Source organism: Pseudopipra pipra, chromosome W, assembly GCF_036250125.1.
Source record: "Pseudopipra pipra isolate bDixPip1 chromosome W, bDixPip1.hap1, whole genome shotgun sequence".
NCBI lineage: Eukaryota > Metazoa > Chordata > Aves > Passeriformes > Pipridae > Pseudopipra > Pseudopipra pipra.
In genome coordinates, this window is record NC_087580.1 from 14,873,346 (window position 1) to 14,886,469 (window position 13,124).

A 13,124-nucleotide genomic window follows, 5' to 3' on the forward strand; every position below is an offset into this window, starting at 1 on the left:
TCTGTCTGCCATGGTGATGTCAGCAGGGCGTCTGTCCTCGGAACACCGAGGTCGCTTCCAAGGTGCTCCTCCACTGGTTCCGAGGCAGGAAACACTGACACGACCCCGATGTTACCTGACTGTCAGGGCTGGAGCTGCTCGTCTCCTGTGAGGGGGATTCCAGAGTCTCCTCTGATGTTGCCTGTTGGGTGGTATGGAGGTTGCTGGTCTGTGGTGCTGAAGATCCAGGAGATGGCAGCTGGGCACTGGGGCTGGGGCTGACGGTCTCCAGTGCTGGAGAACTGGGAGACAGCCCTGATAGCGCCAGGCTGGCTGTGTTGGGGCTGATGGTCTCAAGTTCCCTGGAGCTGTCAGAAGGCTCCAGTCCTGACAGTCAGGCCATGCTGGGGCCAGCAAGCTCTGAGTCATCTCAGGAGGCTGTGAGGGGAAGCAGGAATGTCAAGGCCACCCCAGGCCCAGCCAGGATAGGCCAGAGCAGTGCGGCTCTGCCAAACCCACCCTGGGCACCCACTGCCAGGCCCAGGGGCACCAGGCCCAGGGTTACCAGGTGCTTTGCTTCTTACCTGGCTCCCTCCCTTTGGGGGCCTCCTCCTCTCTGTCTGATGTGGGACATGTCAGTGGTGGGTCCCTGTCTCACCGTCTGAGCGGTGAGTGGGGCTCCCAGCACTGGGTGCTCTAACACGGCTTCTCTCATGGCGACTTCGGAATGTTCTGCATGAGTTCCGGGTCCGACGCTGCTGGCGGGAGTGGTGTTGCCTTTGGCAAGTCCTGGCTGCTGTTTCCCCTGGATTTCGCCTCCCAGCACTCGGCGCTGGCGTGCACTTCCTGTCATGGGGACTTCTGCACCGGCCGGATGGATTTGGGGTCTGACGTTGCAGGCGGGAGCGGTTTCGCCTGCGGAATGTCCTTGAGTGTCTCTGCCTGGGCCTGCGCCTCCCAGGACTTGGTGCTGGCACATGGCTCCTGTCCTGGGGGCTTCCGGACCGAAGGTGTGGAATTTGGGCCCGACGTTGCCGGCGGGAGTGGTTTTGCCGGCGGTCAGGCCCCTGACTGCTGGAGCAGCTGCTGTCCTCAGTTTCTGGGAAGCTGCTGTGGGACGACCCCGATGTTACCTGACTGTCAGGGCTGGAGCTGCTCGTCTCCTGTGAGGGGGATTCCAGAGTCTCCTCTGATGTTGCCTGTTGGGTGCTATGGAGGTTGCTGGTCTGTGGTGCTGAAGATCCAGGAGATGGCAGCTGGGCGCTGGGGCTGGGGCTGACGGTCTCCAGTGCTGGAGAACCGGGAGACAGCCCTGATAGCGCCAGGCTGCCTGTGTTGGGGCTGATGGTCTCAGGTTCCCTGGAGCTGTCAGAAGGCTCCAGTTCTGACTGTCTGGCCACACTGACACCAGCAAGCCCTGAGTCATCTCGGGAGGGTGTGAGGGGAAACAGGAGGGACAAGATCGTTCCAGACCTGGGTCAAGGTAGGCCAGAGCAGTGCGGCTCTGCCAAACCCACCCTGGGCACCCACTGCCAGGCCCAGGGGCACCAGGCCCAGGGTCACCAGGTTGTTTGCCTCTTACATGTGCCCAGACCAGCACAGCCATCACATTCCCAGCTAGTTACGCTGTTTCTCAGGCAGAGCAGGCTCTGTGGGTGCCCTCGGCAGCACAGGAGGAGCACAGGAGCAGTTCCCAGGGCCTGGGGAAGCAAATGGGTTCATGGAGGTGAGGACAAAGTGTCCAAAGCATGGGAGCTTTGAAGCTGAGCTCTTCTCCGGGGTCCTTCTGCTTCAAGCCCTGCAGAGGCTCGGGAGGCAGCTTTGGCAACTTACCCCCCCTCTTGTGCCTCCTGCCTGCCTCTTGGAAAAAGGCACTCATTGGCATCACAGTGCCTGTGTCTCTCTCCGAACTCGGCGAAAGCATTAATGTCTCCCGTGTCTGTCAGGTGCAGCTCTCCCTGACTCTGTCCCTAAGAGCACACGGCTGCTTGCTCTGCCCTGCTCTGCCAGGAAGGCCCAAGCCCCTCTCACCTCTAGTTGGATCATCTTATTTGTGATGCCAATCTTCTCAGCCTTGAAATTCAGCTTCACCTCAAAGTCTGTGCGAGGCCCAACGATGCCCCTGCCTTGCGATGCAGAGAAGTCATCTCCAAGGTCGTCCAGCCCACTGAGATGCCATGCCATGGGCAGTGGGCTGTCGTTTCTTAGGACCAGGGTCTGGGTGTCAGTCCTGCAGAGACAGGAAGACACTCAGCGTCAGTGCTGGGTGGTCACACCAGCCTGGCCACTGAATGCGGCTCAAAGCAGCTCCATCTGAGCCTCTGGAACCAGAGTCAAACCTCTTCTCTTTGTCACGAGCCTTGGAGTGCCCTCAGCCGTGGGATGACTGACCTGTGCAGAAGTATCTTGTTGAAATGCAGCTCCTGGGGGCTGACCCTCAGCTTCACTTGCACCCCTTGGCAGCACAGTTGGAAGACCACTGGCTCTGGGTTGTCCTTGATCCAGCAGACGAGACTGTCTTCCAGGAGGCCAGCAGAAGTCGGGTACGCCCAAACACTCAGCTTCTGAACCCGTCCCCACAAACAGAAATACAAAGAGCCCTCTGTGAGCAGGAGGAACGGCACTTCTGCGGTGCCTGCCCTACCTGCTCACCTCCTACCTTCTTCTCTTTGGGCTGCAGCCTCATGCTGGGAGGGTCCAAAAGGAACGTCTCTCCTTTGCTGTCATTCTCAAAGGAGAAATGCACCTCTGCCTCCATGGGGGAGTCGTTGAGGATGGTTAACTTTTCGCTGTTGCTGTCAGAAGGCTCCAGTCCTGACTGTCTGGCCACACTGACACCAGCAAGCCCTGAGTCATCTCGGGAGGGTGTGAGGGGAAACAGGAGGGACAAGATCGTTCCAGACCTGGGTCAAGATAGGCCAGAGCAGTGCGGCTCTGCCAAACCCACCCTGGGCACCCACTGCCAGGCCCAGGGTCACCAGAGCTTGTGGACACAGAGCCCATTTATCAGGAGTTTTTCCGCACAAGATGTCCGGGTCAGCCTCTGATCGCTGACACAGCACGCATGCTGGAGGGAGAGAGACAGTGGCCCCGGGCATGGCACCTGTGCTGCCCACCCTGACAGCCCCTCTGCCAGGCTGCGGGAGGGGCACTTTGCTCTCACCTGGCTCCCTGTCTTCGGGGGCTTCCTGCCTGTCTTCGGGGGCTTGGTCCTCTCTCTGTTCAGGGGCTTCCTGTCTCTCTTCGGGGGCTTGCTCCCTTTCTTCGGGGGCTTGCTCGTGTCTGTCTGCCATGGTGATGTCAGCAGGGCGTCTGTCCTCGGAACACCGAGGTCGCTTCCAAGGTGCTCCTCCACTGGTTCCGAGGCAGGAAACACTGACACGACCCCGATGTTACCTGACTGTCAGGGCTGGAGCTGCTCGTCTCCTGTGAGGGGGATTCCAGAGTCTCCTCTGATGTTGCCTGTTGGGTGCTATGGAGGTTGCTGGTCTGTGGTGCTGAAGATCCAGGAGATGGCAGCTGGGCACTGGGGCTGGGGCTGACGGTCTCCAGTGCTGGAGAACTGGGAGACAGCCCTGATAGCGCCAGGCTGGCTGTGTTGGGGCTGATGGTCTCAAGTTCCCTGGAGCTGTCAGAAGGCTCCAGTCCTGACAGTCAGGCCATGCTGGGGCCAGCAAGCTCTGAGTCATCTCAGGAGGCTGTGAGGGGAAGCAGGAATGTCAAGGCCACCCCAGGCCCAGCCAGGATAGGCCAGAGCAGTGCGGCTCTGCCAAACCCACCCTGGGCACCCACTGCCAGGCCCAGGGGCACCAGGCCCAGGGTTACCAGGTGCTTTGCTTCTTACCTGGCTCCCTCCCTTTGGGGGCCTCCTCCTCTCTGTCTGATGTGGGACATGTCAGTGGTGGGTCCCTGTCTCAGGGACCACGTCTGAGCGGTGAGTGGGGCTCCCAGCACTGGGTGCTCTAACACGGCTTCTCTCATGGCGACTTCGGAATGTTCTGCATGAGTTCCGGGTCCGACGCTGCTGGCGGGAGTGGTGTTGCCTTTGGCAAGTCCTGGCTGCTGTTTCCCCTGGATTTCGCCTCCCAGCACTCGGCGCTGGCGTGCACTTCCTGTCATGGGGACTTCTGCACCGGCCGGATGGATTTGGGGTCTGACGTTGCAGGCGGGAGCGGTTTCGCCTGCGGAATGTCCTTGAGTGTCTCTGCCTGGGCCTGCGCCTCCCAGGACTTGGTGCTGGCACATGGCTCCTGTCCTGGGGGCTTCCGGACCGAAGGTGTGGAATTTGGGCCCGACGTTGCCGGCGGGAGTGGTTTTGCCGGCGGTCAGGCCCCTGACTGCTGGAGCAGCTGCTGTCCTCAGTTTCTGGGAAGCTGCTGTGGGACGACCCCGATGTTACCTGACTGTCAGGGCTGGAGCTGCTCGTCTCCTGTGAGGGGGATTCCAGAGTCTCCTCTGATGTTGCCTGTTGGGTGCTATGGAGGTTGCTGGTCTGTGGTGCTGAAGATCCAGGAGATGGCAGCTGGGCGCTGGGGCTGGGGCTGACGGTCTCCAGTGCTGGAGAACCGGGAGACAGCCCTGATAGCGCCAGGCTGCCTGTGTTGGGGCTGATGGTCTCAGGTTCCCTGGAGCTGTCAGAAGGCTCCAGTTCTGACTGTCTGGCCACACTGACACCAGCAAGCCCTGAGTCATCTCGGGAGGGTGTGAGGGGAAACAGGAGGGACAAGATCGTTCCAGACCTGGGTCAAGGTAGGCCAGAGCAGTGCGGCTCTGCCAAACCCACCCTGGGCACCCACTGCCAGGCCCAGGGGCACCAGGCCCAGGGTCACCAGGTTGTTTGCCTCTTACATGTGCCCAGACCAGCACAGCCATCACATTCCCAGCTAGTTACGCTGTTTCTCAGGCAGAGCAGGCTCTGTGGGTGCCCTCGGCAGCACAGGAGGAGCACAGGAGCAGTTCCCAGGGCCTGGGGAAGCAAATGGGTTCATGGAGGTGAGGACAAAGTGTCCAAAGCATGGGAGCTTTGAAGCTGAGCTCTTCTCCGGGGTCCTTCTGCTTCAAGCCCTGCAGAGGCTCGGGAGGCAGCTTTGGCAACTTACCCCCCCTCTTGTGCCTCCTGCCTGCCTCTTGGAAAAAGGCACTCATTGGCATCACAGTGCCTGTGTCTCTCTCCGAACTCGGCGAAAGCATTAATGTCCCCCGTGTCTGTCAGGTGCAGCTCTCCCTGACTCTGTCCCTAAGAGCACACGGCTGCTTGCTCTGCCCTGCTCTGCCAGGAAGGCCCAAGCCCCTCTCACCTCTAGTTGGATCATCTTATTTGTGATGCCAATCTTCTCAGCCTTGAAATTCAGCTTCACCTCAAAGTCTGTGCGAGGCCCAACGATGCCCCTGCCTTGCGATGCAGAGAAGTCATCTCCAAGGTCGTCCAGCCCACTGAGATGCCATGCCATGGGCAGTGGGCTGTCGTTTCTTAGGACCAGGGTCTGGGTGTCAGTCCTGCAGAGACAGGAAGACACTCAGCGTCAGTGCTGGGTGGTCACACCAGCCTGGCCACTGAATGCGGCTCAAAGCAGCTCCATCTGAGCCTCTGGAACCAGAGTCAAACCTCTTCTCTTTGTCACGAGCCTTGGAGTGCCCTCAGCCGTGGGATGACTGACCTGTGCAGAAGTATCTTGTTGAAATGCAGCTCCTGGGGGCTGACCCTCAGCTTCACTTGCACCCCTTGGCAGCACAGTTGGAAGACCACTGGCTCTGGGTTGTCCTTGATCCAGCAGACGAGACTGTCTTCCAGGAGGCCAGCAGAAGTCGGGTACGCCCAAACACTCAGCTTCTGAACCCGTCCCCACAAACAGAAATACAAAGAGCCCTCTGTGAGCAGGAGGAACGGCACTTCTGCGGTGCCTGCCCTACCTGCTCACCTCCTACCTTCTTCTCTTTGGGCTGCAGCCTCATGCTGGGAGGGTCCAAAAGGAACGTCTCTCCTTTGCTGTCATTCTCAAAGGAGAAATGCACCTCTGCCTCCATGGGGGAGTCGTTGAGGATGGTTAACTTTTCGCTGTTGCTGTCAGAAGGCTCCAGTCCTGACTGTCTGGCCACACTGACACCAGCAAGCCCTGAGTCATCTCGGGAGGGTGTGAGGGGAAACAGGAGGGACAAGATCGTTCCAGACCTGGGTCAAGATAGGCCAGAGCAGTGCGGCTCTGCCAAACCCACCCTGGGCACCCACTGCCAGGCCCAGGGTCACCAGAGCTTGTGGACACAGAGCCCATTTATCAGGAGTTTTTCCGCACAAGATGTCCGGGTCAGCCTCTGATCGCTGACACAGCACGCATGCTGGAGGGAGAGAGACAGTGGCCCCGGGCATGGCACCTGTGCTGCCCACCCTGACAGCCCCTCTGCCAGGCTGCGGGAGGGGCACTTTGCTCTCACCTGGCTCCCTGTCTTCGGGGGCTTCCTGCCTGTCTTCGGGGGCTTGGTCCTCTCTCTGTTCAGGGGCTTCCTGTCTCTCTTCGGGGGCTTGCTCCCTTTCTTCGGGGGCTTGCTCGTGTCTGTCTGCCATGGTGATGTCAGCAGGGCGTCTGTCCTCGGAACACCGAGGTCGCTTCCAAGGTGCTCCTCCACTGGTTCCGAGGCAGGAAACACTGACACGACCCCGATGTTACCTGACTGTCAGGGCTGGAGCTGCTCGTCTCCTGTGAGGGGGATTCCAGAGTCTCCTCTGATGTTGCCTGTTGGGTGGTATGGAGGTTGCTGGTCTGTGGTGCTGAAGATCCAGGAGATGGCAGCTGGGCACTGGGGCTGGGGCTGACGGTCTCCAGTGCTGGAGAACTGGGAGACAGCCCTGATAGCGCCAGGCTGGCTGTGTTGGGGCTGATGGTCTCAAGTTCCCTGGAGCTGTCAGAAGGCTCCAGTCCTGACAGTCAGGCCATGCTGGGGCCAGCAAGCTCTGAGTCATCTCAGGAGGCTGTGAGGGGAAGCAGGAATGTCAAGGCCACCCCAGGCCCAGCCAGGATAGGCCAGAGCAGTGCGGCTCTGCCAAACCCACCCTGGGCACCCACTGCCAGGCCCAGGGGCACCAGGCCCAGGGTTACCAGGTGCTTTGCTTCTTACCTGGCTCCCTCCCTTTGGGGGCCTCCTCCTCTCTGTCTGATGTGGGACATGTCAGTGGTGGGTCCCTGTCTCAGGGACCACGTCTGAGCGGTGAGTGGGGCTCCCAGCACTGGGTGCTCTAACACGGCTTCTCTCATGGCGACTTCGGAATGTTCTGCATGAGTTCCGGGTCCGACGCTGCTGGCGGGAGTGGTGTTGCCTTTGGCAAGTCCTGGCTGCTGTTTCCCCTGGATTTCGCCTCCCAGCACTCGGCGCTGGCGTGCACTTCCTGTCATGGGGACTTCTGCACCGGCCGGATGGATTTGGGGTCTGACGTTGCAGGCGGGAGCGGTTTCGCCTGCGGAATGTCCTTGAGTGTCTCTGCCTGGGCCTGCGCCTCCCAGGACTTGGTGCTGGCACATGGCTCCTGTCCTGGGGGCTTCCGGACCGAAGGTGTGGAATTTGGGCCCGACGTTGCCGGCGGGAGTGGTTTTGCCGGCGGTCAGGCCCCTGACTGCTGGAGCAGCTGCTGTCCTCAGTTTCTGGGAAGCTGCTGTGGGACGACCCCGATGTTACCTGACTGTCAGGGCTGGAGCTGCTCGTCTCCTGTGAGGGGGATTCCAGAGTCTCCTCTGATGTTGCCTGTTGGGTGCTATGGAGGTTGCTGGTCTGTGGTGCTGAAGATCCAGGAGATGGCAGCTGGGCGCTGGGGCTGGGGCTGACGGTCTCCAGTGCTGGAGAACCGGGAGACAGCCCTGATAGCGCCAGGCTGCCTGTGTTGGGGCTGATGGTCTCAGGTTCCCTGGAGCTGTCAGAAGGCTCCAGTTCTGACTGTCTGGCCACACTGACACCAGCAAGCCCTGAGTCATCTCGGGAGGGTGTGAGGGGAAACAGGAGGGACAAGATCGTTCCAGACCTGGGTCAAGGTAGGCCAGAGCAGTGCGGCTCTGCCAAACCCACCCTGGGCACCCACTGCCAGGCCCAGGGGCACCAGGCCCAGGGTCACCAGGTTGTTTGCCTCTTACATGTGCCCAGACCAGCACAGCCATCACATTCCCAGCTAGTTACGCTGTTTCTCAGGCAGAGCAGGCTCTGTGGGTGCCCTCGGCAGCACAGGAGGAGCACAGGAGCAGTTCCCAGGGCCTGGGGAAGCAAATGGGTTCATGGAGGTGAGGACAAAGTGTCCAAAGCATGGGAGCTTTGAAGCTGAGCTCTTCTCCGGGGTCCTTCTGCTTCAAGCCCTGCAGAGGCTCGGGAGGCAGCTTTGGCAACTTACCCCCCCTCTTGTGCCTCCTGCCTGCCTCTTGGAAAAAGGCACTCATTGGCATCACAGTGCCTGTGTCTCTCTCCGAACTCGGCGAAAGCATTAATGTCCCCCGTGTCTGTCAGGTGCAGCTCTCCCTGACTCTGTCCCTAAGAGCACACGGCTGCTTGCTCTGCCCTGCTCTGCCAGGAAGGCCCAAGCCCCTCTCACCTCTAGTTGGATCATCTTATTTGTGATGCCAATCTTCTCAGCCTTGAAATTCAGCTTCACCTCAAAGTCTGTGCGAGGCCCAACGATGCCCCTGCCTTGCGATGCAGAGAAGTCATCTCCAAGGTCGTCCAGCCCACTGAGATGCCATGCCATGGGCAGTGGGCTGTCGTTTCTTAGGACCAGGGTCTGGGTGTCAGTCCTGCAGAGACAGGAAGACACTCAGCGTCAGTGCTGGGTGGTCACACCAGCCTGGCCACTGAATGCGGCTCAAAGCAGCTCCATCTGAGCCTCTGGAACCAGAGTCAAACCTCTTCTCTTTGTCACGAGCCTTGGAGTGCCCTCAGCCGTGGGATGACTGACCTGTGCAGAAGTATCTTGTTGAAATGCAGCTCCTGGGGGCTGACCCTCAGCTTCACTTGCACCCCTTGGCAGCACAGTTGGAAGACCACTGGCTCTGGGTTGTCCTTGATCCAGCAGACGAGACTGTCTTCCAGGAGGCCAGCAGAAGTCGGGTACGCCCAAACACTCAGCTTCTGAACCCGTCCCCACAAACAGAAATACAAAGAGCCCTCTGTGAGCAGGAGGAACGGCACTTCTGCGGTGCCTGCCCTACCTGCTCACCTCCTACCTTCTTCTCTTTGGGCTGCAGCCTCATGCTGGGAGGGTCCAAAAGGAACGTCTCTCCTTTGCTGTCATTCTCAAAGGAGAAATGCACCTCTGCCTCCATGGGGGAGTCGTTGAGGATGGTTAACTTTTCGCTGTTGCTGTCAGAAGGCTCCAGTCCTGACTGTCTGGCCACACTGACACCAGCAAGCCCTGAGTCATCTCGGGAGGGTGTGAGGGGAAACAGGAGGGACAAGATCGTTCCAGACCTGGGTCAAGATAGGCCAGAGCAGTGCGGCTCTGCCAAACCCACCCTGGGCACCCACTGCCAGGCCCAGGGTCACCAGAGCTTGTGGACACAGAGCCCATTTATCAGGAGTTTTTCCGCACAAGATGTCCGGGTCAGCCTCTGATCGCTGACACAGCACGCATGCTGGAGGGAGAGAGACAGTGGCCCCGGGCATGGCACCTGTGCTGCCCACCCTGACAGCCCCTCTGCCAGGCTGCGGGAGGGGCACTTTGCTCTCACCTGGCTCCCTGTCTTCGGGGGCTTCCTGCCTGTCTTCGGGGGCTTGGTCCTCTCTCTGTTCAGGGGCTTCCTGTCTCTCTTCGGGGGCTTGCTCCCTTTCTTCGGGGGCTTGCTCGTGTCTGTCTGCCATGGTGATGTCAGCAGGGCGTCTGTCCTCGGAACACCGAGGTCGCTTCCAAGGTGCTCCTCCACTGGTTCCGAGGCAGGAAACACTGACACGACCCCGATGTTACCTGACTGTCAGGGCTGGAGCTGCTCGTCTCCTGTGAGGGGGATTCCAGAGTCTCCTCTGATGTTGCCTGTTGGGTGGTATGGAGGTTGCTGGTCTGTGGTGCTGAAGATCCAGGAGATGGCAGCTGGGCACTGGGGCTGGGGCTGACGGTCTCCAGTGCTGGAGAACTGGGAGACAGCCCTGATAGCGCCAGGCTGGCTGTGTTGGGGCTGATGGTCTCAAGTTCCCTGGAGCTGTCAGAAGGCTCCAGTCCTGACAGTCAGGCCATGCTGGGGCCAGCAAGCTCTGAGTCATCTCAGGAGGCTGTGAGGGGAAGCAGGAATGTCAAGGCCACCCCAGGCCCAGCCAGGATAGGCCAGAGCAGTGCGGCTCTGCCAAACCCACCCTGGGCACCCACTGCCAGGCCCAGGGGCACCAGGCCCAGGGTTACCAGGTGCTTTGCTTCTTACCTGGCTCCCTCCCTTTGGGGGCCTCCTCCTCTCTGTCTGATGTGGGACATGTCAGTGGTGGGTCCCTGTCTCAGGGACCACGTCTGAGCGGTGAGTGGGGCTCCCAGCACTGGGTGCTCTAACACGGCTTCTCTCATGGCGACTTCGGAATGTTCTGCATGAGTTCCGGGTCCGACGCTGCTGGCGGGAGTGGTGTTGCCTTTGGCAAGTCCTGGCTGCTGTTTCCCCTGGATTTCGCCTCCCAGCACTCGGCGCTGGCGTGCACTTCCTGTCATGGGGACTTCTGCACCGGCCGGATGGATTTGGGGTCTGACGTTGCAGGCGGGAGCGGTTTCGCCTGCGGAATGTCCTTGAGTGTCTCTGCCTGGGCCTGCGCCTCCCAGGACTTGGTGCTGGCACATGGCTCCTGTCCTGGGGGCTTCCGGACCGAAGGTGTGGAATTTGGGCCCGACGTTGCCGGCGGGAGTGGTTTTGCCGGCGGTCAGGCCCCTGACTGCTGGAGCAGCTGCTGTCCTCAGTTTCTGGGAAGCTGCTGTGGGACGACCCCGATGTTACCTGACTGTCAGGGCTGGAGCTGCTCGTCTCCTGTGAGGGGGATTCCAGAGTCTCCTCTGATGTTGCCTGTTGGGTGCTATGGAGGTTGCTGGTCTGTGGTGCTGAAGATCCAGGAGATGGCAGCTGGGCGCTGGGGCTGGGGCTGACGGTCTCCAGTGCTGGAGAACCGGGAGACAGCCCTGATAGCGCCAGGCTGCCTGTGTTGGGGCTGATGGTCTCAGGTTCCCTGGAGCTGTCAGAAGGCTCCAGTTCTGACTGTCTGGCCACACTGACACCAGCAAGCCCTGAGTCATCTCGGGAGGGTGTGAGGGGAAACAGGAGGGACAAGATCGTTCCAGACCTGGGTCAAGGTAGGCCAGAGCAGTGCGGCTCTGCCAAACCCACCCTGGGCACCCACTGCCAGGCCCAGGGGCACCAGGCCCAGGGTCACCAGGTTGTTTGCCTCTTACATGTGCCCAGACCAGCACAGCCATCACATTCCCAGCTAGTTACGCTGTTTCTCAGGCAGAGCAGGCTCTGTGGGTGCCCTCGGCAGCACAGGAGGAGCACAGGAGCAGTTCCCAGGGCCTGGGGAAGCAAATGGGTTCATGGAGGTGAGGACAAAGTGTCCAAAGCATGGGAGCTTTGAAGCTGAGCTCTTCTCCGGGGTCCTTCTGCTTCAAGCCCTGCAGAGGCTCGGGAGGCAGCTTTGGCAACTTACCCCCCCTCTTGTGCCTCCTGCCTGCCTCTTGGAAAAAGGCACTCATTGGCATCACAGTGCCTGTGTCTCTCTCCGAACTCGGCGAAAGCATTAATGTCCCCCGTGTCTGTCAGGTGCAGCTCTCCCTGACTCTGTCCCTAAGAGCACACGGCTGCTTGCTCTGCCCTGCTCTGCCAGGAAGGCCCAAGCCCCTCTCACCTCTAGTTGGATCATCTTATTTGTGATGCCAATCTTCTCAGCCTTGAAATTCAGCTTCACCTCAAAGTCTGTGCGAGGCCCAACGATGCCCCTGCCTTGCGATGCAGAGAAGTCATCTCCAAGGTCGTCCAGCCCACTGAGATGCCATGCCATGGGCAGTGGGCTGTCGTTTCTTAGGACCAGGGTCTGGGTGTCAGTCCTGCAGAGACAGGAAGACACTCAGCGTCAGTGCTGGGTGGTCACACCAGCCTGGCCACTGAATGCGGCTCAAAGCAGCTCCATCTGAGCCTCTGGAACCAGAGTCAAACCTCTTCTCTTTGTCACGAGCCTTGGAGTGCCCTCAGCCGTGGGATGACTGACCTGTGCAGAAGTATCTTGTTGAAATGCAGCTCCTGGGGGCTGACCCTCAGCTTCACTTGCACCCCTTGGCAGCACAGTTGGAAGACCACTGGCTCTGGGTTGTCCTTGATCCAGCAGACGAGACTGTCTTCCAGGAGGCCAGCAGAAGTCGGGTACGCCCAAACACTCAGCTTCTGAACCCGTCCCCACAAACAGAAATACAAAGAGCCCTCTGTGAGCAGGAGGAACGGCACTTCTGCGGTGCCTGCCCTACCTGCTCACCTCCTACCTTCTTCTCTTTGGGCTGCAGCCTCATGCTGGGAGGGTCCAAAAGGAACGTCTCTCCTTTGCTGTCATTCTCAAAGGAGAAATGCACCTCTGCCTCCATGGGGGAGTCGTTGAGGATGGTTAACTTTTCGCTGTTGCTGTCAGAAGGCTCCAGTCCTGACTGTCTGGCCACACTGACACCAGCAAGCCCTGAGTCATCTCGGGAGGGTGTGAGGGGAAACAGGAGGGACAAGATCGTTCCAGACCTGGGTCAAGATAGGCCAGAGCAGTGCGGCTCTGCCAAACCCACCCTGGGCACCCACTGCCAGGCCCAGGGTCACCAGAGCTTGTGGACACAGAGCCCATTTATCAGGAGTTTTTCCGCACAAGATGTCCGGGTCAGCCTCTGATCGCTGACACAGCACGCATGCTGGAGGGAGAGAGACAGTGGCCCCGGGCATGGCACCTGTGCTGCCCACCCTGACAGCCCCTCTGCCAGGCTGCGGGAGGGGCACTTTGCTCTCACCTGGCTCCCTGTCTTCGGGGGCTTCCTGCCTGTCTTCGGGGGCTTGGTCCTCTCTCTGTTCAGGGGCTTCCTGTCTCTCTTCGGGGGCTTGCTCCCTTTCTTCGGGGGCTTGCTCGTGTCTGTCTGCCATGGTGATGTCAGCAGGGCGTCTGTCCTCGGAACACCGAGGTCGCTTCCAAGGTGC

The 13,124-nt window shown here is 60.1% G+C and overlaps 1 protein-coding gene across 1 annotated transcript in view; it reads left to right on the forward strand.

The window, feature by feature from the left end:
• LOC135404871 (hydrocephalus-inducing protein homolog) overlaps positions 1-13,124 on the forward strand; it is a 271,661-nt gene that overhangs the window by 200,242 nt on the left and 58,295 nt on the right. The gene's annotated exons all lie outside the window — the stretch shown is intronic.